At 34.7% G+C, this 23209-nt stretch overlaps 1 protein-coding gene across 2 annotated transcripts in view; it reads left to right on the forward strand.

The window, feature by feature from the left end:
* GRID2 (glutamate ionotropic receptor delta type subunit 2) overlaps positions 1-23209 on the forward strand; it is a 1423646-nt gene that overhangs the window by 110070 nt on the left and 1290367 nt on the right. The gene's annotated exons all lie outside the window — the stretch shown is intronic.

Consider the following 23209-nt stretch of genomic DNA (forward strand, 5'->3'; position numbering starts at 1 on the left):
GGGCAGAAATGAAAGCTGAATTGGCAGAACTTAAAAATGCTATCAATGAGATCCAGTCGAATCTAGATAATCTAACAGCTAGGGTAAGTGAGGCAGAAGAACGAATTAGTGATCTGGAAGACAATTTAATAGGTAAAAAGGGAAAAAAGGAGGCCAGGGAAAAACAACTCATAATCCATGAAAATAGAATCAGAGAAATAAGTGACCCCATGAAATGTTCCAATGTCAGAATTATTGGAATCCCTGAGGGGGTGGAGAGAGAGAAAGAACTAGAAGATATATTTGAGCAAATCGTAGCTGAGAACTTCCCTAATCTGGGGAATGAAACAAAAATTCATGTCCTAGAGGCAGAGAGGACCCTTCCCAAGATCAAGGAAAACAGGCCAACACCCCGGCCTGTAATAGTAAAACTTGCAAATCTTAGAACCAAGGAAACCATCCTAAGGGCAGTTAGGGGGAAGAGATTCCTTACATACAGAGGGAGGAACATCGGAATAACGTCAGACCTATCCACAGAGACCTGGCAAGCCAGAAAGGGGTGGTAAGACATATTCAGTGTACTAAACGAGAAGAACATGCAACCAAGAATACTTTATCCACCAAGGCTGTCGTTTAGAATGGATGGAGAGATACAGAGCTTCCAAGACCAGCAGAAACTGAAAGAATGTGTGACCACTAAGCCAGCCTTGCAAGAAATATTAAAGGGGGTTCTATAGAAGGAGAAAGACCCCAAGAGTGATATAGAATAGAAATTTACAGAGACCATCTATAGAAACAAAGACTTCACAGGCAACATGATGACAATAAATTCATATCTTTCAATAATCACTCTCACCATGAATGGCCTAAATGCTCCCATAAAATGGCACAGGGTTGCAGATTGGATAAAAAGACAGGACCCATCCATATGCTGTCTACAAGAGACTCATTTTGAACCTAAAGATACATCCAGACTGAAAGAGAAGGGATGGAGATCCATCTTCCATGCCAGTGGACCTCAAAAGAAAGCTGGGGTAGCAATTCTTATATCAGACAAATTTGATTTTAAACTAAAGACAGTAGTTAGAGACACAGAAGGACACTATATCATTCTCAAAGGGTCTATCCAACGAGAAGATCTAACAATTCTAAATATCTATGCCCCCAACATGGGAGCAGCCATCTATATAAGCCAACTGTTAACCAAAATAAAGAGTCATATTAATAACAATATGTTAATTGTAGGAGACCTCAATACTCCACTCTCAGCAATAGACAGATCATCTAAGCAGAAAATCAACAAAGAAATGAGCTTTGAATGACACACTGGACCAGATGGACCTCATAGATATATATAGCACATTCCACCCTAAGACAACAGAATACTCATTCTTCTCAAGCGCACATGGAACTTTCTCCAGAATAGATCACATACTGGGTCACAAATCAGGTCTGAACTGATACCAAAAGATTGACATTATTCCCTGCATATTCTCAGACCTAATGCTTTAAAACTGGAACTCAATCACAAGAAAAAATTTGGAAGAAATTCAAACACTTGGAAGCTAAAGATCACTCTGCTCAAGAATGTTTGGGTCAACCAAGAAATCAAAGAAGAACTTAAACAATTCATGGAAACCGATGAGAACGAAAACACATTGGTCCCAAACCCATGGGATACTGCAAAGGTGGTCCTAAGGGGGAAATACATAGCCATCCAAGCCTCACTCAGAAAAGTAGAAAAATCCCGAATTCACCAACTCTACACCTTAAAGAACTAAAGAAAAAGCAACAAACGATGCTTAAGCCAGGCATTAGTAGAGAAATAATTAATATTAGAGGAGAGATCAATGAATTAGAAACCAGAAACACAGTAGATCAGATCAACAAATCTATAATTGCTTCTTTGAAAGAATTAATAAGATCGGTAAACCACTGGCCAAACTTATCCAAAAGAAAAGAGAGAGGACCCAAATTAATAAAATTATGAATGAAAGGGGAGAGATGATGACTAACACCAAGGAAATAGAAACAATTATTAGAAATTATTATCAACAACTATATGCCAATAATCTGAGCAACCTGGATGAAATGGATGCCTTCCTGGCAACCTATAAACTGCCAAGACTGAAACAGGAAGAGATTGACAACCTGAATAGGCCAATAGCCAGTAACGAGATTGAAGCAGTGATCAAAAACCTCCCAAAAACAAGAGTCCAGGGCCAGGACCTATTCTCCTGAAGCTGTTTCAAAAAACAGAAACAGAAGGAAAGCTTCCAGACTCATTCTCTGAGGCCAGCATTACCTTAATCCCCAAACGAGGCAAAGACCCCATCAAAAAGGAGAATTTCAAACCAATATCCCTGATGAATATGGATTCCAAAATCGTCGACAAAATCCTAGCTAATAGGATCCAACAATACATTAAAAGGACCATCCACCACGACCAAGTGAGATTTATCCCCAGGATGCAAGGTTGGTTAAACATTCACAAATCAATCTATGTGATAGAACACATTAATAAGAGGAGAGAGAAGAACCATATGGTCCTCTCAATTGATGCAGAAAAAGCATTTGACAAAATACAGCATCCTTTCCTGATTAAAACTCTTCAGAGTATAGGGATAGAGGGAACAGTCCTCAAGTTCATAAAATCCATCTATGAGAAACCTATAGCAAATATTACCCTCAATGTGGAAAAGCTGAGAGCCTTTTCCTGAGGATCAGGAACATGACAAAGATGCCCACTCTCACCACTGTTGTTCAACATAGTACTAGAAGTCCTAGCAACAGCAATCAGACAACAAAAAGATATAAAAGGTATTCAAATTAGCAAAGAAGAAGTCAAACTCTTTCTTTTCGCAGATGACTTGATACTTTATGTGGAAAATCCAAAAGACTCCAGCCCCAAATTACTAGAACTCATACAGCAATTCAGTAATATGGCAGGATACAAAATCAATGCACAGAAATCAGTTGCTTTCTTATACACTAACAATGCAACTGTAGAAAGAGAAATTAGAGAATCGATTCCATTTACAATAGCACCAAAAACCATAAGATACCTTGGAATAAACCTAACCAAAGAGGTAAAGGATCTATACTCTAGGAACTAGAGAACACTCATGAAAGAAATGGAAGAAGACAGAAAAAGATGGAAAAACATTCCATGCTCATGGATCGGAAGAATAAACATTGTTAAAATGTCTATGCTACCCAGAGCAATCTATCCCTTCAGTGCCATCCCGATCAAAATTCCAATGACATTTTTCAAAGTGCTGGAACAAACGATCCTAAAATTTGTATGGAATCAGAAAAGACCTCAAATTGCCAAGGAAATGTTGAAAAAGAAAAACAAAGCTGGGGGCATCACGTTGCCTGATTTCAAGCTATATTACAAAGCCGTGATCACCAAGACAGCATGGTACTGGCCCAAAAACAGACATATAGACCAATGGAACAGAATAGAGAGCCCAGATATGGACCCTCAACTCTATGGTCAAATAATCTTCGACAAAGCAAGAAAAAATATGCAATGGAAAAAAGGCAGTCTCTTCAATAAATGGTGTTGGGAAAATTGGATAGGTATATACAGAAGAATGAAACTCGACCATTCTCTAACACCATACACAAAGAGAAACTTAAAATGAATGAAAGACCTCAATGTGAGACAGGAATCCATCAAAATCCTAGAGGAGAACATAGACAGTAACCTCTTTGACATCGGCCACAGCAGCTTCTTTCAAGATACATCTCCAAAGGCTAGTGAAACAAAAGCAAAAATGAACTTTTGGGACTTCATCAGATAAAAACTTCTGCACAGCAAAGGAAACAGTCAACAAAACAAAGAGGCAGTTGACAGAATGGGAGAATATATTTGCAAATGACACTACAGATAAAAGGCTGGTATCCAAGATCTGTAAAGAACTTCTCAAACTCAGCACCCAAAAAATCAAATAATCAAGTCAAAAAATGGGCAGAAGGCATGAACAGACTTCTCCGAGGAAGACATACAAATGGCTAACAGACACATGAAAAAATGTTCATCATCATTAGTCATCAGGGTAATTCAAATCAAAACCACATTGAGATACCACCTTACACCAGTTAGAATGGCAAAAATTGACAAGGCAAGAAACAACGAATGTTAGAGAGGTTGTGGAGAAAGGGGAACCCTCTTACACTGTTGGTGGGAATGCAAGTTGGTATAGCCACTTTGGAAAACAGTGTGGAGGTGCCTCAAAAAATTTAAAATAGAGCTACCCTATGACCCAGCAATTGCACTACTGGGTATTTACCCCAAAGACACAGATGTAGTGAAAAGAAGGGCCATATGCACCCCAATATTCATAGCGGCAATGTCTGCAATAGCCAAACTGGAAAGAGCCGAGATGCCCTTCAACAGATGAATGGATAAAGAAGATGTGGTCCATATATACAATGCAATATTACTCGGCCATCAGAAAGGATGAATACCCAACTTTTACATCAACGTGGATGGGACTGGACGAGATTATGCTAAGTGAAATAAGCAGAGAAAGTCAATAATCATATGGTTACACTTATTTGTGGTACATAAGGAATAGCATGGAGGACATTACGAGAAGGAAGGGAAAATTGAGGGGGGGGAATCGGAGGGAGAGATGAACCATGAGAGACTATGGACTCTGAGAAACAAAGTGAGGGTTTTGGAGGGGAAGGGAGGTGGGGGGATGGGTTAGCCCGGTGATGGGTATTAAGGGAGGGCACGTACTGCATGGAGCACTAGGTGATATGTGAAAACAATGAATTGTGGATCACTACATCAAAAACTAATGATGTATTGTATGGTGACTAACATAACATAATAAAATAAAATTAAAAAAATAAGCATAAGTAACAGCATATATGGTGTATTATGGCTGATTTCATGCTCTACATTAACGCCAACACTTGCTTCTTATAGCTTACATTCTAATGGTAGAGTCAGAAAATAATCTAATAAGTATTTTATTTAATGTCAAATGTCAGAAAGTGCAATATAAATAATTAAGCTTTGTAGATAGGAGATTGTAGTGAACCAATAATAGAAACATGGAGAACCAATAGTAGAAACATTGCTGTAGCCTCAGTGAAAGATGTTGAGAACTCAAACTGGGGGGATAGTCTAGCCATCGATGTTGTGAAAAATGGTCATATCCTGCATCTATTTTATAGGGAGAGCTATTAGTTGTTAAGGAAGAAAATGGAGGATGCTAATGTTTTTGAGCAAATGAGTATAATTCCAGTGGTATTTGTGGATGGGGAAGGATGGAACACAAATGAATTTGGAGGAGAAATTAAGGCCTGTTGGAAGTCAATGTAGAGATTTCGTATTGATTAGGCAATTACACAGAAAGGAGTTTAGATCAGGGGAAAGGTGGAACTGGGGATGTACAATTGGAGATGTACATTTTCGAGTTATCTGAGTACATAATATATTTAAAGACAGAAAGACTGGAGGGGGCACCTGGGTGGCTCAGTTGGTTAAGCGACTGCCTTCGGCTTGGGTCATGATCCCGGGGTCCTGGGATTGAGTCCCGCATCGGGCTCCCTGCTCTGCAGGGAGCCTGCTTCTCCCTCTCCCACTCCCCCTGCTTGTGTTCCCTCTCTCACTGTGTCTCTCTCTGTCAAATAAATAAATAAAATCTTTTTAAAAAAAAAAAAAAAAGAAAGACTGGAGGAACTTAGTGGGGAAGATGATATAGAGTTTAAAAAGAAAAGAGGTGTTATATTCTGGTGAAATATGCTTAGAGGGAGTAATAGTTCTTATGAATTATTTTATTTATATCTCATTTTCCTTTATAAAACATTAATTTTCAATAATATGTTGAACATCCTAAAATAAAATTTAAACGTACAGAAGTTGGGTGCAAGACATAGCCAGGATATTTAAATTGCAAAGGCAAAAGTAAGTTAGCACAGATGTATTGAATAGAGATGTTGATAGACATGAACTGCAGATTTGTTTTCAATAATCAAAACAAGAGGAGCAACACAATTAGTTCAACTAATTAAATTAGAAGACTTATAATGTCCATAGATTTAAAAAATAGAAGAGAAAATGAAAAGGAAAAGTTACTCTTTGGGAAGTCTCTGAACTTCTGTACATTTGAAGCTGTGTTAAAACTATTTCATTTGAATTGTTCAGGATAATGTTACCCTATAATGGCAGGTAGCATTTGGGTTTCTTACAATATCCTATTACTGAGATGAAATTCAATAAAAACAATTCTACAGGGACCCAAGCAGTGTGACACAAGTTCATAATTCTCTAGTAGTCTGTCTTGATCTGCAATAAAATACATTCATTTCAGGGAATCTTTCATAAAATTCTCTCAACTAGGATTTGATAATTATTAGAGAGAAAAGAGTTAAAGGTTATCCTCTCTGCAAAGGACCTGTATCCCTTTTGCTTCCTGTCTGTCTGCATACAAGGCCACATATTCCAATGTTTTTCTATGGGATGTTATGTGTAGAACTGGAAAATACTGCAAATACCCTGTGATTCTAATGTGATATGGTAAGATGACTGACTCCTTTTGGTGAAGTAAACTGGTTTTTCAAATTAAGTTCAAAACTTTTAGTAGTGATAATTTTTTGATAGTTAAGAATTGTTCATGATGAGGACAGAATGATAGTTGGAAGTAATTCCCTATGACCACTGACACACAAGCAACAAAAATGTAGTAGTTGGGAATACCTATCAAACATCTGTAAAAAGACTAAAGCAACAACAAATAACCCAACAACTTTTTGAATATGGGAAGAAAGTCTCAAGATCAATGTGTAAATCAGTTTAACATTTCCTTACTATTTCAACATGGTAATAATACTCTTTTGAAATAAATGAATATACAAGGCACATTTCTAGCTCCTTCTAATATTTCAACAAAAAAAATTGTTCACTTACACCAGGAATTTTAATAACAAAAAGGACTGTCTTTTGTACTCCTACAAGTAAGCAAAGACTCAAAAGTTGCTTGTACAAGAGATGAGCTAATAACTATTATTTACTAGAAATAAAATAGCATAATGAATGAGGGTGAAACATAATTCCCATGACTATCTAAATTGTATTTTAAATGGTAAAATTAAGTTTTAAATTGCTATTGAACAGTTTAGTAAGGCAGTTAAATTTTTAGTTGTGCTGAATTCAGCAGAAATTTTAAGGTTATTATAATAATTACAAGAATTTTCTTGGCTACCAAGCAAAACAAGTATCTTACAGCAAATAGTTTAAATATAATTTTCTGTTGGAAAGAAGTAACGAAGATGATTTTTTCCACATGAATATGATTATTAAGTAGACAACAGCAAATTCAACCAAGAAAATCCATCTTTGAAGTCTACTAAAGGGTGACGGTTTTAGATATGGCAATTAATCACTGTATTATTTATAATACTTTAGGAACAGCTCACACTACATTAATTGTTGATAACTTCTGCTTAATTAACAAGACTGCCCACAAATGTCAAACATGAGCACGAAAACACACTTGAGAAAAAAATATATATATATATTAGCTAAGACTGAGAATCATAAAATGAAAAACTTCAACTTGCATTCAAATTCACCTGCTTGAACTTTCATACTTTCACTGGATATTTTATGAATCAGTCCTTTCTTCCCAGGTTTGAAGAGTACTATTTAAGATACAATCTATATTGTATGGTGTTTTAATTAGAACCAGCCCTCCTCTAGTAATATTTGTTGTTTATTCTGTACAGACAGCTTCCTGATTTCCCACTCAGATTAAGTAGATTTGACTAGAGTGCTAAAACAGACTGGACTTACATTGCCTAGTTTAAATCCTGGCTCCATTATTTCTCAGCTGTATGATTTAGAGCAAGTTACTCAACCTTTTTGTACCCTCATTTCATAATTTACAAAATGGAGCTAATAATGTCATCTAACTTAAAGTGAGAATTAAAATAATATATTTTAAATATTGAACAGTGTCTGACTATACAATAAATATTGGCTAAAATTTTTAGTTTGTATTATTATGATCAGAAATATTATACTGGGGGTGCCTGGGTGGCTCAGTCCGTTAGGCATTTGACTTTGGCTCAGGTCATGATCTCCAGGTCCTGGGATCCAGCCTTGCACTGGGCTCTCTGCTCAGCAGAGAGTCTGCTTCTTCCTCTCCCTCTGCCCCTCCCCCTGCTCATGCTGTCTGTCTGTCTCTTTCTCTCTCAGGTAAGTAAATAAAATCTTTTTTTTTTAAAGAAATATACTGTACATTCTCTAGCTTTTTATAGTTCTATCCTCCTTAGCCTTGGAGATATGTTCCAATCCCACCCATTTTCTTTCTCTTTAGCATCTCACTTTAACACCTGAGCATTTGTATGCACATAGTACAAATGTAATAAATGCTTTATGGTTCAACATACAGTTCTGCCTTTCTGTGGAACTTACACCTGCACTTACACTATGTCTCTTGGAATTGGTGTCTTCAGATATTTGATCAATTCATGTCTGAAATTCATCTTGGATTTTATGAAACTATAACTAATAATGAGACCCTTGAGCATTCACTGACAGCCAGCATTGAAATACTTAGAGTAACAGAAATTCCTAGGACTAGAGGGTGTGTGACGGCATGATGTACAAAGAGATTTTATGTGATGTCTGAAGCAGGAAAATGGGAATTAGGGTGGACAAAGTAAATGCTTAGATTAAGGATATGTTAAAACAATGTGACATAGTTGAGAATAACAGAGAACTGCAGATGTCTAATAAGCCTAGTGTTCCCATTTTTAATTAAAGCAAGTGCTAATGCTAAAGTGCAGGAATACAAATGTAGCAAAGCTTTCAGATATATAGAAGTGATAGATTCATGTGAGTGCAGAAGATAGTGTTTGTTAAGTTAGGCTCCTTAGCTACTCAGGTGTGTAGAGAACAATAATATGGAAATGTTTCCTTTTTGAAAAGGAAATACAACAGCAAAGAACAAGAACAAATAAATTTTCTCTGATTCTTGAATGGAACAATATTTAGGGTTAAAAGACTTTTGATTATATATTATGTATAATGGCTGTATACTTCGTTTTTCCATTGCTCTAGGCCCTTGTTTATAGACCTAACGGGTCCTCCCCTCTCTTCTATCCCTATATAATATGCTCACAGAACATAAATTCACCTCCAAAGAAGCCTTCTGAAATTAACTGACAGGAAATCATATCTAGCTTGGGAGCTAACCAATGACTCATGTGTTTTAGGATGGAGGAGGTTGGGCATAAATGCCTATGTTAGTGACTGGATGCAGATTTTTGACCCCTGGCATCTAAACTTACTGGGTCATTTCCTTTCAAGTTCACCTACTAGGAACTCAGTTCATACTGAATTGCTAATTTACTTAATGGACTTGATTCTGAATTCAGTCTTTTATTTGTTTGCCCCATCATTGGCTTGATGTCTTACTGAATTCTTAAACCGTGTTCTTACTGAAATTATCATAAGCATGCTCCAAATAACACATATTTTCTTTCCTATATTAATCTTCTCTAGTATCATTTCTGGCTTCTTTAGTGTCTTCCAGTTTATGGAACTCTCTTACAGTATTTCTATCATATTATTTTGGCCGTTATGTTCCCCACAACATATGCCAAATATATTTTGATGAGTACTTGAGGAAATGAGTGGATTGGGAGAAGTGGCACCATAACATTGCAAATGACAGCATAAAGAGTTTGTTGAATTATGGACTTAAATTACACCCCATTTTGTTGTTAGAAAATATTTTGTTGTTGTTGTTAAATGCACTGTTTTCATAGTCTATCTCAAATGTCATGTAGAAAGATAAACTAAGAAAAGATGACATAATAAACAATCCCTAACTTTTCTGTTTTACCTTGATATAATTATATGATGGAAAAATAAATTTTTAAGAAAATGTAAATAAAGAGATCATCATAGGGAAATTAATTTTTAAGAAGATGACAGTGTATTATCTTTCATCATACACAAAAATCAACTCAAAATGGATTAAAAGCTTGAACATAAGACCTGACACCATAAAACTCCTAGAAGAAAACACAGGTGATAATCTCCTTGACATGAGTTTTGGTGATGATTTTTTCAGTCTGACACCAAAATTAAAAACAACAAAAGCAATAATAAGCAAATGGGACTACATCAAATTTAAAAGCTTCCACACAGCAAAGGAAACCATCAACAAAATAAAAAGGTAACCTACTGAATGGGATAAAATATTTGCAAATCATATATCTGATCATGTGTTAATATCCAAAATATATAAAGAACCCATACAACTCAGTAGCAAAAAAACCCAATTAAAAAATGGGCAGAAGATCTGAATAGACATTTTTTCCCAAAGAAGACAAAAGATACATGAAGAAGTGTTCAACATCACTAATTTGATATCATCTGTTAGAATGGCTATTATCAAAAAGACGAGTAGTGTTGGTGAGGATGTGGAGAAAAGGGAACCCTTGTGTACTATTGGTGGAAGTGTAAATTGGTGTAGCCACTGTGGAAAACAGTATGGAGGTTCTTTAAAAATTAAAAATAGAACTACCATATGTACCATCAATTCTGCTTTTGGGTATTTATCTGAAGAAAACAGAAACAATAGAGAAACAATAGTAGGAAAAGACATTGCACCCCCATGTTCATTGCAGCGTTATTTATAATAGCCAAGATACAGAAACAACCTAAGTGTCCATTGATAGAAGAATGGATAAAGAAGATGTGGTATGTATATACAATGAATATTATTCAGCCATAAAAAAGGCTGAGATCTTACCATTTATGACAAAGTAGATGGACCTTGAAGGCATTATGCTAAATGAAATAAGTCAGAGAAAGGTAAATACCGTATGATCTCTCTTATAATGTGGAATCTAAAAGCACACACACAAACCCTAAGCTCATAGAAAGAGAGAGTAGACTGGTGATTGTCAGAGGTGAGGGGTGGGGAGTGGGAAAAATTGGTGAAGGGGGTAAAAATATAAAAAAAAAAGGAAATGTAACATATAGTGCATTAGTATTTTTCCCTCAGTTATCTTTGTTCCATTTGATTGTTGAGTTTAATTATATGAATGCTAAAATAAACCCCAAATGTACAAAGTTTTATAGTAAATAATTTAGTTTTGCATATTTTCTTATCTTAACAAATGTAAGTTTCTTGTGCATATTGTCTTCTCTGATGGAGAATATTTTAAAGACTTATCAAAAATCAAGGCATTGTGAAAATATTCTCTGCTTTGTGCTTCCTTGGAGATTAGGAGTATTATTTTGTATTTGATTAATGTTAGTAAAATAGTATTTTTAAAATAGCATTTTGATTGACATTTATTTTTTAAGTTTCTGAACAATTTACTGGAGGTATCATAATAAATTCATCTCCATTCTTACTGTCTTCTTTCTCTTCTGACATTTCTCTTGATAATCTTATTACAGTTTTTAAATTTATAACAAGGGAAACAAAGGCGAGCATAAGTATGATCAGTTTATTTCCTAATTTGGACAATTGGTACATTCTCGTATGTCCTTTTCCCATGATATTAATGAAATATATTTATAATAATTTTCTTTTTATTGAGCATCTTTCTTTATATATTATCTATATTTGTTGTCTTGCTTGCTAACAAGAACTTCGTTAACTAAGGCATTATTTACCATATTTTAGAGATGAAAAACATGAATGTTAGAGATATTATATGAAGCTAAAAGCCACATTTCTTGGGTGTTACTGTTGCTTTTTCTATGCTGCTTCAGTGATGGTTATAAAATAGTATTTTAATTTATCATCTCAGTAATTAATTTATCCCCTTTGTTATAAAGTGACTTACAAATATCAATGAAGATTAAAAGAGCAAGCAAGCAAAAAAAAAAATTTTTTTTTGGATTCAAAAGTGGAACCTAAATTGAGACCAAAAAGGCAAATCATGTACTTACTACAGGTGGGTCATGGATTTAGCTATCAGTTTTCTACCAATCAAATTCAAAAGGTAAATATAATCAGTTACACAATTCATGGTGCTCATAAGATTAAAAACAACCAATTCTTTTTGAGATGAAAAATTGTTCTCAGTAATAATATCTGACTAGAAATTTTCCAAGTGGAGTGGCTCTCCTAGATACCATAATATAATAGAATTATTCTCAACAACATCCTTCAGGAGATTCCACAATGAATTTTATGGACTGTTTCTTTGGTAACCTCTGATGGCATCATAGCAAAATATAGTTAAGCAAAAGCAATTCATGGAGAAGTCTGTAGAGTGAAATAGAGATACTGCCTGGTTGGATCAAGAAGTACAGGTATTTTGAGGACTGGGTAGTCTTCTTTTTCCTTAGACAGTCTTCCCTAATTATCAATAAATATAAAGTAACAATGCATTCAGGATTACATTATCTGCCTTACACCTGTAATGAAGTTAATATCAGTTAAGATCAGATTCACAGCGCAAAAAAGGCCACAAATGGGGTGCAATAGGAGTGATACATTCAAGTGAAAGTTGGAGAGTCTAGGAAGGGCAAAGGCTAAATGTTGGGATGCCTATACTGACTTCATTTCGGGGCAAGCCAAGGAAGATCCAGGGGGAATAATTTGATATCTAGTTTTCACATGCGTCAGTTTTTTCAGGTTTAAATAAATTTAATATCTTTTAGGAAAGAATTTCAAATTAAAGAAAATATCTTCTAATGATAAAAATTTGTCTATTAAGGGAATTAATATGTATATAGATAAAGTTACGTTTCTCTGAAAGTCAACTATGTTTTCTACTGAATATTTTAGAAACTACTAGTTTGAAAGATTAGCAGCATTAAATCCATTTAGTACTGTAAAAAGCTCAAATGTTTAGAAGTAGAAAAGTATTTACTGTTGTTGATCATATGGGAATAAAATACACCAATTCAAAAGTTAGCATTCTCTAATTATGTAGTGACTAAAATATGAAAGGACCTACTTACATCCAACATTATTGTATCTTTTTTTTTTTTTTTTTAAGATTTTTATTTATTTGCGAGAGAGAGAATGAGAGACAGAGAGCATGAGAGGGAGGAGGGTCAGAGGGAGAAGCAGACTCCCCGCCGAGCAGGGAGCCCGATGTGGGACTCGATCCCGGGACTCCAGGATCATGACCTGAGCCGAAGGCAGTCGCTTAACCAACTGAGCCACCCAGGCGCCCCTATTGTATCTTTATAATAGAGGTATACCTTCTGCGTTTTATAACAAAGGATCTTGTACCTCTCCTTTTTTTTTAGATTCACTGAGCCCTATGCAAGTTGATACCCCACCTGCACTTTACCTGCAAGCTTCTTTTGTTCTTGGGCTACTGAGTCATAATTTCATTTACAACAGGATTGAGGAGATCATTGGGACACTTTACAAATTTTCTTATGAAGTATGTAAATTGTTCCAAACTGAGTACAGCTTTGTGGTCAAAAGAATTTTTGATAGAAGAGAATAAGCCATAACTATCAAAAAGTAAACAAAGATCAGGGGCACCTGGGTGGTGCAGCCTGTTAAACGTCTGACTCTTGGTTTCAGCTAAGATCATGATCTCATGGTCATGAGATCAAGCCCCAATTCGGGCTTAGCATGGAGGCTGCTTGAGATTTTCTCCCTCTCCCTCTGCCCCTTCTGCTTGTGTTCTCTCTCTCTCTCTCAAATAAAAATAAATCTTTAAAAAAAAGTAAGAATGATCAAACCTAGCTGAAAGAAGTGTACATGAAGATGATGTGGGAGATGTGAAGAAGATAAATGATTTTGTACAGTGCATAATGAAAATGTGCTAAGCTTTTCATGAGAGCTTGTGTGTCTAAAACAGAGCAGGTGTTCATTCATGAGAAATGTTTGATAAATCAGACCCTGTATGGAGCAGCAGAAACCAGAGAGTGAGTCTATGTGAATCACAGTAGATAGAGACTTGCTGAAGGTGCTAGGATGTTTGGCCTGGAGAGGAAGTTTTTGACTGTTTCTGTAAATACAGGCAGAGCTCTCATGTAAAAGATGCTGTAACTTTTCTATGCTGTTGCAGAGCTGGGAACTAGGATTCATGGATGAAGTTGTATTGAGGGAGACCTAAAGTCACTGTGAGAAATAACTATTTATGATTGGTTCTGGAATGGGATGCACTTTACCTGCAAGCTTCTTTTGTTCTTGGGCAGTGAGTTCTCTATCACTGGAGGTATCTGTTCTAGTATTTATTTGTTCAGGATATTTTCATAGAGAGGGTATGTCATAACAGCATAATATATTGGATGCTTTTTATCTCTGAGTTTCCTTTAGACCTTGTGATAGAGTTTTCATTGTCTCTGACACAGTTTGGTATAGTTTTGGGCACATAGGAATCACTGTGCCATGTGCAAAGATGTTGAAATTTTTAGGGAAATTCACAGAGAAGTTTTTCTGAGTAATGAGGATTTGGGTCTATCTTCCATGTATTCATATTGAAAGGAACATTAGTATAATAATGAATCCTACTTTCTGTGAAAACTGTACCACAAAGTTGCAGACATTGCATTAAAGTCACAGATGCCTTTAAAGGAATGATTCTTGGACAACAAATAATGACAATGTCCATAAGTAACCATCAGTATATAAAAATGCTTTCCCTTGGTGGGTGGGCAACAAACTTTTAAATCAATAAATGTGAAAATGTTAAGGAAGCATATGTCAATTTCTCAAAATTTTGTCAGTATACTGCAGATGCGGTAATAAAAAAATTATTTCTTGTAACATTTCCTCTTTCAAGATGAACTTCTAACATACTGATATTACAGTGCTATAGAATTCAGTGCAAACATTCTGGGTATCTAATTTTACTTCATTTATGAAACACCACAGTCATTCAGCCTTTCCTGGGTTTGTGTGTGTGTGTGTGTGTGTGTGTGTGTGTGTGTGTGTGTGTTTATTTTTATGTTTGTTCAACTGAAATGAATACTGTTTACTATTTCTAGCTGTGAAGTGCACAAATAGTCTTGAACACTTGTAATCCAGTGGAATATTAATAAGAACAGCATACCGTCTATAGGTTTCTCTGTGTGTGTATATACACATATGTTCATATGCATGTGTATATGAAATAGACACCCATATATACCTACATAAATTTCTTATTCAAGACAAAAGGAAAGCATTTCCTAAATGCCTGATAAAACGTTTTTGGTGATTTCTTTAGGAACAACTTATTGATTATATAAAAATTGTGTATGTTGGTCCAAAAAATAGAAAATTGATTTAAAACCATGCATTTAATGTTTATTATATGAAATAACAAGTTTAAAAATTTTTATGTACTAAATATAGTAGTATAAAATACATTAACAAGTTTGGTTTAGCTATAGCTTTTGCTGTAGCTATTTTTAATCAATGCATCACTAAATGTATGAATTCTTGCAAAGTGATTAAATATCAAAGGAGATATTCTAGTTTGATTTATATGCTTGTCTATAGTTGACAGAAATGTTTATATTAAAATCATGTGGACCTTATACTTTTTAAAAATTAGTTTTACATGAAGACATAAAGAGGCTTTAAATTCAAAATGTGTAAAAATATTGGTGCAGTGATATTTTACAACATCGAGTAGTTGCTAACACTTGGTTTCCAGGAATGCTTAAAATATTGTTAATAAATGTTTGGACTGGAATGGAAATACCTTTATATTTCTGATATTTGATTATTCATACTTATTTTTCTGCTTAACCCCAAACATTTCACTAACAAAATTAATATGTAATATGTGTTAAGACATCAAAACAAACTTAATAACTTGTTTTTCTTCCTTTTTGCATACTCCATCTACATGTCAACCTGTGGAAATTGAGGCTCCATTAAACTGAATTGCTTGGGCTCAAGGCAAACTACCACCTTTAGAAATATACATAAAAAACCCAAAATTGCTTAGATGTTTTATTGCTTATTAAAATGTCTTATACTTCAATAATAATCAGTTCCTTAGAGTCTTTGAATTCTCCTTACTAGTATTAGTTTCTGTTGAACCAAGTTAACATGCTTTTTTTGAAATTAATTTTTTCTGACTTGAGTTTGTGTAACAACATTTAATGATTGTCTGAGTTATTATAGGCCAGTCATAACTTTTCACCTTTGGTATTGTAACTATTTTATATGTATATATGTCAGAAATAACACAAAAATTCATGCTGATAAATTTCATGATGATGTTACCAATGTTTCAGTTTTTTTTTTAACTTTAAAATTAGGATGCAATGTATAAAAATTGCCCAAACCAAATTAACTGGTAGGCTTGTGTGTTTCTATACTCTAAAATCTAGGCCAACTATTTTACACACTTGTGACTTAACCTTAGTTAGAAAAGAAGAGGGGCTGAGGGAATGGTATGATATATTAGTCATAAAAATAATCAGGCTGCCAGGAATTAGAGCCTAAATCCAAATGCAGGGATTGATTAATTTCATTTTTGTCCCCTCCGTACTCCCTGGTCTTTATCTTAATGTCTTATACTCAGGTTTTTTGGCATTTTCTTTGTTTTTATTTCATAGTATATATTTGATAAGCCATGAAAAATCAATGGTAGGGTTCAAATGTTAAATAATTTTGAAAATAAGATAATCTATTATTGGTATGGCATACCAGTGTTTTTATTTTTTCTCTACCTGTATTTTAGCGGCAGCACACATTCATGCTGATTGTCTGAGCTCTTCATTGGTTACCGTGACACCTGTAGAATCAGTGTCTTCTGTTCACTGAAAAATCCCAGTGGTGCTTTTTAATACTTATATTTTTGAATTTTTTTCATTGCTCTGATATAACCTTCAAGAAGATCCTTACATACACAAAGCCTGATCTTTTAACAATGTCTCCTGTGTAGTTATTCATGAAGTATCTCATGAAATTACACTGAAATGTACTGTAATGGTTTTCTATCTTACTACCAATATTTGTGAGAGCCTCTTGGCACATTCTGCCTTCTCTCAAGTATAGATGCCATGTATATTATGAAGGTTAATGAAAAAAAGAGACATTCAGTTCGATTTTCTTTTTAAACATCTTCTACAACAACATAGTAAGTGCAGAATGCCAAAATATATCCTAAAAATTTAGTATAGATGGACAGTTGATTTATTTGCATGATTGATACATTTTTGGTATCACTTATGCTATTTAAACGAGTAAATGTTCTCTCATAAAAAGTGAAAATGACTAATTTTTCAGACAAATCTATAAGAAATTATTTAGAAGAAATAACTAGGATATGGCTTGGCTTAACAAAATGTAAGTTTTATCAGATTATGCCTTATTTATATGTTTGTTTATTTATGATAGGATTGTAGTTATTAGGCAACCATGGCCAACACCATGTATCTGGACTTCAGTAAGACATAATTGCTGATCATCTAGTAAAAATACTTAATATTTATGTAAGGCTTATTATGTGCCTGATACTCTCGTAAGTATTTCATATTTAACTCATTGTTTCTTATCTTGTCAATAGTTCTATGTAGAAGGTGATACTGTTTTTTTTTTTTTTTCATTATATAAAAACTCAGGCTAGCATGAGTAATTTGGGTAATTTGAATCCCAAGCTGTCTGGCCCTAGAATCCAGGTTTTTACCTGCAATGTTATATACCAATCAATTGAGAGTGATGGAATATCATAGAAATCTTTGTTTTTGTATCATATCAACATATACAGGCATACCTCAGGGACATTGCAGATATGGTTCCAGACCACCAGAATAAAGTAAGTCAAATGAATTTTTTGGTTTCCCAGTGCATGTAAAAGTTTTATTTATACTATACTGTTGTCTATTAAGTGTGCAGTAGCATTATGTCTAAAAAGACAGTGTACATACCTTAATTACAAAACACTATTGAGAAAAAATGCTAACCATCATCTGAGCTTTCAGTGAGTTTGCCTCATAGATTGACTCTTTCTTTCATGAATGAGTTCTCTATTAGTATGCAGTGCAGTTTTAAACCATTTTACCCACAGAAGAACTTCTTTCAATATTGGACTCAATACTCTCAAACATTATTGCTACTTTGTCAAGTAAGTTTATGTAATATTCTAAATCTTTGTTATTTCAACAGTCTTCACAGCATCTTCCCCAGGAGTAGATTCCATCTCAAGAGACTACTTTTTTTGCTCATCCATAAGAAGCACCTCCTCATCTGTTAAAGTTTTATCATGAGATTGCAGCAATCCAGTCACATCTTCAGGGACCACTTCGGATTCTAGTTGTCTCACTGTTTCTGCCACATCTGCATTTACTTCCTCCACTGAAGTCTTGAACCCCTCAAAGTACTCCATGAGGGTTGACATCAAGTTCTCTCCAAACTCCTGTTAATACTGATATTTTGACCTCTTCCCATGAATGATCAATGTTCTTAGTAGCATCTAGAACGATAAATCCTTTTTAGAAAGTTTTCATTTGATTTTGCCCAGATCCTTCAGAGAAATCACTATAACAGATGTAGCATTACAAAATATGTTTCTTAATAAGACTTGAAAGTTGAAATTACTCTTTGATCCATGGGCTAAAGAATAGATGTTGTGTTAGCAGGCATGAAAACAACATCAATCTTATTAATGTACATGTCCTTTAGAGGTCTTGGGTGACCAGGTTAATTGTCAGTGGTCAGTCATGTTTTGAAAGAAATCTTTTCTCTGAGCATAGGTCTCAACAGTGGGCTTAAAATATTCAGTAGACCATGTTGTAAACAGATGTGCTACCATCTAGACCTTCTTGTTTCATTTATACAGTACAGGCAGAGTAAGCTTAGCATAATTCTTGAGGATCCTAGGATTTTTGAAATGGTAAATGAATGCTGGCTTACTTAAAGTCACCAGCTGCATTAGCCCTTAACAAGAGAGTCAGCCTGTCCTTTGAAGCTTTAAAGCAGGGCATTGACTTCTGTCCAGCTCTTAAAGTCCTAGGTGATATCTTCTTCTAATAGAAGACTTTTCATCTTCATTGAAAATCTGTTGCCACCTTCATTAATTATCTTGACTAGATCTACTGGATAACATGGTGAAGCTTCCACATCAGCACTTGCTGCTTTACCTTAAACTTTTATGTTACGGCGATGGCTTTTCTCCTAAACCTCATGAACCAAGCTCTGCTAGCTTCAAACTTTTCTTCTGCAGTTTCCTCACCTCTCTCAGCCTTCATAGAATTGAAGAGAATTAGGTCCTTGCTCTGGATTAGGCTTTGGCTTAAGAGAATGTTACGGCTGGTATGGTCTTCTATCCAAACCATTCAAACTTCTGCTATATCATCAATAAGATTATTTTGCTTTCTTACCATTTATGTGTTCACTGGAATAGCACTTTTAATTTCCTTCAGGAACTTTCTCTTTGCATTCACAACTTGACTGTTTCATGCAAAAGGCTTTCAACCTGCCTTCCTCACTAAGCTTTATCATTTCTAGCTTTTGATTTAAAGTGATAGATGTGTGACTCTTCCTTTCTTTTGAACACATAGAGGCCATTCTAGGGTTATTAGCTGTCCTAATTTCAATATTGGTATGTCTCAGGCATTAGGGAGGCCTGAGGAGGGGGGGAACGGCTGGCTGATAGAACAGTCAGAACACACACATTTATCAGTTAAGTTCACCTGCTTATATGGGCACTGTTCATGGCACCTCAAAACAGTTACAGTAGTAGTAACATCAAAGATCATTGATTGCAGATTACCATAACAAATATAATAATAATGAAAGAGTTTGAAATATTGTGCAAATTACTGAAATGTGACACAGAGACATGAAGTGGACAAATGTTGGAAAAATGACATTGATACAGTAGCTTCACAGAGGGTTACCACAGACTTTCAATTTGTTAAAAAAAAAACAATATCTGTGAAGTGTAAAAAAAGGACAAAACGCAATAAAACCAGGTATGCCTGGAAAAGTGAAGGAAGACTCCTGTTAGAAGCTTTAGGGCTCTTGCCTGAACCTTATCTTATGTTCAAAATTTTTAAAAATATTTTCTTATTTAAATTCAATTAATTAACATATAATGTATTATTGGTTTCATAGGTACAGGCCTGTGATTCATCAGTCTTATATAACACCCAGTGCTCATTATATCACATGCCCTCCTTAATGTCCATCACCCAGTTCAAAATTTTTATCAGCTCTGAAGATACTGAGGGAAGCTAAATCAAACTTGCAAGTCAAGCTGAGAGAGATAAAAAGATGATATGCTAAGTGACAGATTTGGGATACCAAAGGAGCAATGGGAGAAATTCTACAATAAATATAGTGTGGGGGGGATGTAAATATAAGTGCTGTGCTTGAAGCCAATAAACCATGAAACAAGTACAGCATAAGGAAGAGCTGACTCAGGAACAAGCCATGTGAAAAAGTCTTAGGGATTTTAGTAGAGCCTAGCCCCACTGTGGTGTGGTTCCAGTAAACGTAAACCTGCTTTTAGTTGGGTGGCTTTAAGATGTACTTGATTTAGTACAACAATAGTCTCACTTTGGTTAGGGTATAATTCTGAATTCTTTTCCCATTTAATATTTTTAGCTCTGATAATCATTTTCCATGCTGTAATGCCGTAGGTATAAATTTTTAATTTTTTTTCTAATCCATTTTGCTTTTAAAATTCAGTTAAAACTCTGATCTCAAATTTTATCTAACTTTTGTGTTCTCCCCTCTCCCCTGTGCGGTCTTGAACTGCAGCAATGATAGTTGGGAGTGAAGAAGAAGTGGATCATGAGCTGACTCTGAGATAAATGTCCTCCTCCTTCTTTTTAAGGTATAACTGCTTCAATATGTCAAGCCAGAGAAGAGAGGGCAAAAAGTGCTAACTGTGCTAAGTTCAACAGTTGCTGCTCTTCCTTCTTTACTTTGCTAACTTCTGTGTACTTTCTCATGGGCCTCATGTGTGAAATCTTTGGAAAACCCCACTGGAGAATTCCCTGATATGGGAGATCCAGTCTGAATATAAGCTAGCCTTCATTAGAGCAAATTCTTAGCTGTACACCCAAGAGCCCCTTGTTTGGGGGGAATCTCTTCACTTAGTACTTAGTGCCTGTAGCCCAGCTACATTTTATGTATTCACCTGACTCATGGGAAACACCTATCATTGTTAAAACTTTAGGCTGTTCTACTTTAACACCTTGCGTGGGGTGATGGACCACTTGCATAAAATGCAGAGAATAGAAATCTCTGCATGAATGATTAGAACAGAGATTCTCAGGTTTTCTCTGTTACCTTTAAATTAATGCAGATTCATATATTTGCTCCTGTACTGTTTTTGGGTTCTATTCAGCAGATCTGGTATAAAGCCTGTGAATATTTTATTATTTGTTTATTTTTTAAAAACACTTCACGTAGCCAGTAGGGTTGGGAAACACTGAATAAGATTACCATACTTACAACCCTAAAATTACGTATATTAGTTACTTTCTTTAAAACACTGTAATAATTGATACATTCAGTACTTAAAATGTTATATTAATCACCATACATTACATCATTAGTTTTTGATGTAGTGTTCCATGATTCATTGTTTGCGTATAACACCCAGTGCTCCATTCAGTACATGCCCTCTTTCATACCTGTCTCCAGGCTAACCCATCCCCCCACCCCCCTCCCTTCTAGAACTCTCAGTTTGTTTCTCAGAGTCCATAGTCTCTCATGGTTCGTCTCCCCCTCCGATTTCCCCCCTTCATTTTTCCCTTCCTACTATCTTCTTTTTTTTTTTTTAACATATAATGTATTATTTGTTTCAGAGGTACAGGTCTATGATTCAACAGTCTTACACAATTCACAGCGCTCACCAAAGCACATACCCTCCCCAATGTCTATCTCAATACTTAAAATCAATCATAAATAAAAAGTTTAGACAGTAATGCATTGAGATTGTAAAAAAATAACTAAATAAAATAAATTCCAGCTCATATATATGTGATAATATGTTACCTCAAAACCTCAAAAATAGATTTGCTTTGTTGATGTGGTTTCCTTCTGCTAGTGAAGGAAACTAGTCCAATAAAGTAAAGGGTTAAGACCCCTTAGAGGGAAAAAAAGAAAATAATATTATCTTTAGAAATGTCTATGAAAATACCTCCCAAGGCAAACTGTTGGCAGACCAGCTAATGGCAGATTGTGTACATCTGTGTGAGTGAAAATCAGCTCAAGGGTGTCAAGTGCTCTTTAGAGTCTCACTAGAGTCCCTTTATATTTATTTTCCAAACCAAGTAGTAGTTGCCATTTTTAGCAGCCCACACAGTCCTATTATTTTCCCATCTTTGCTTTATAAATAGCTGGCTCTCACAGCACTTAATTTCTTGTTGGGGAAAAAAAAAAAAAAAAAAAAAAAAAAATCAAATAATATTGCATTTCTCACATTTGGGACTTCATGGCCAAGTAAACTTACGTGGAATGACCAATGTACAGATGTGTTTGGATAAGGCTTCTCTGAGGAATAGCAATATTGATTTTAATTTTTAGTAAAATAATTGGTTTTAAAGTAGGTTTGCTTTATTATATCCCTACCAAATTATATACAGACTAGTTAGAGAAATGATACAACACTAATTAATCCAGTATGAAGACTAGCAACTAAAAAAATTTACATGAATGGAGGAGAAATTTAAAAATGAGAAATTCCTAAAATATATACAATTATTTAAATAAAATAAAAGTTGTAAAAATTGTGTGGATAATTCAAATGAAAACCAGGATAAATACATTTAAATATTTTATTAAAACACTTGAATTAATACCAAGAAGATTTTCAAAATTAAAATGATAGGTATCACTATCAGTCTCATTATTCAACCTCATCCACTGCCAATATTCTGTAGCCTCAGCTTCCATTTCTTTATTCTATGATATTTATTTGTAAAGATTATTTCAGTCCTACTGGTCATATAATAGGTAATCTCCCTGGATCAGTTGACATTTTATTATAAACATTTTCCACATTATTACCTATTACTCATAAACATAATTGTAATTATTATATCATTTTCCACATTATTACCTATTACTCATAAACATAATTGTAATTATTATATAATATTTTATTGGATAATATGATTTTTCCTACAATTATATATTATATATAGCTTGTTTTCAGGTTTTACTATTATATATAGAACTATTTAAGAGATCTGTGTCCCTAGGGTATAACCATATTATGGACTATTTCCTTAGGGTAGATAACCAGAAGTGGGATTATTACGATTGTGGAGGCCAGCCTGTTTTAAGTTTTTTGTTTCATAATGCAA

The sequence above is a fragment of the Halichoerus grypus genome, chromosome 3 (genome assembly GCF_964656455.1).
Source record: "Halichoerus grypus chromosome 3, mHalGry1.hap1.1, whole genome shotgun sequence".
Taxonomy (NCBI): domain Eukaryota; kingdom Metazoa; phylum Chordata; class Mammalia; order Carnivora; family Phocidae; genus Halichoerus; species Halichoerus grypus.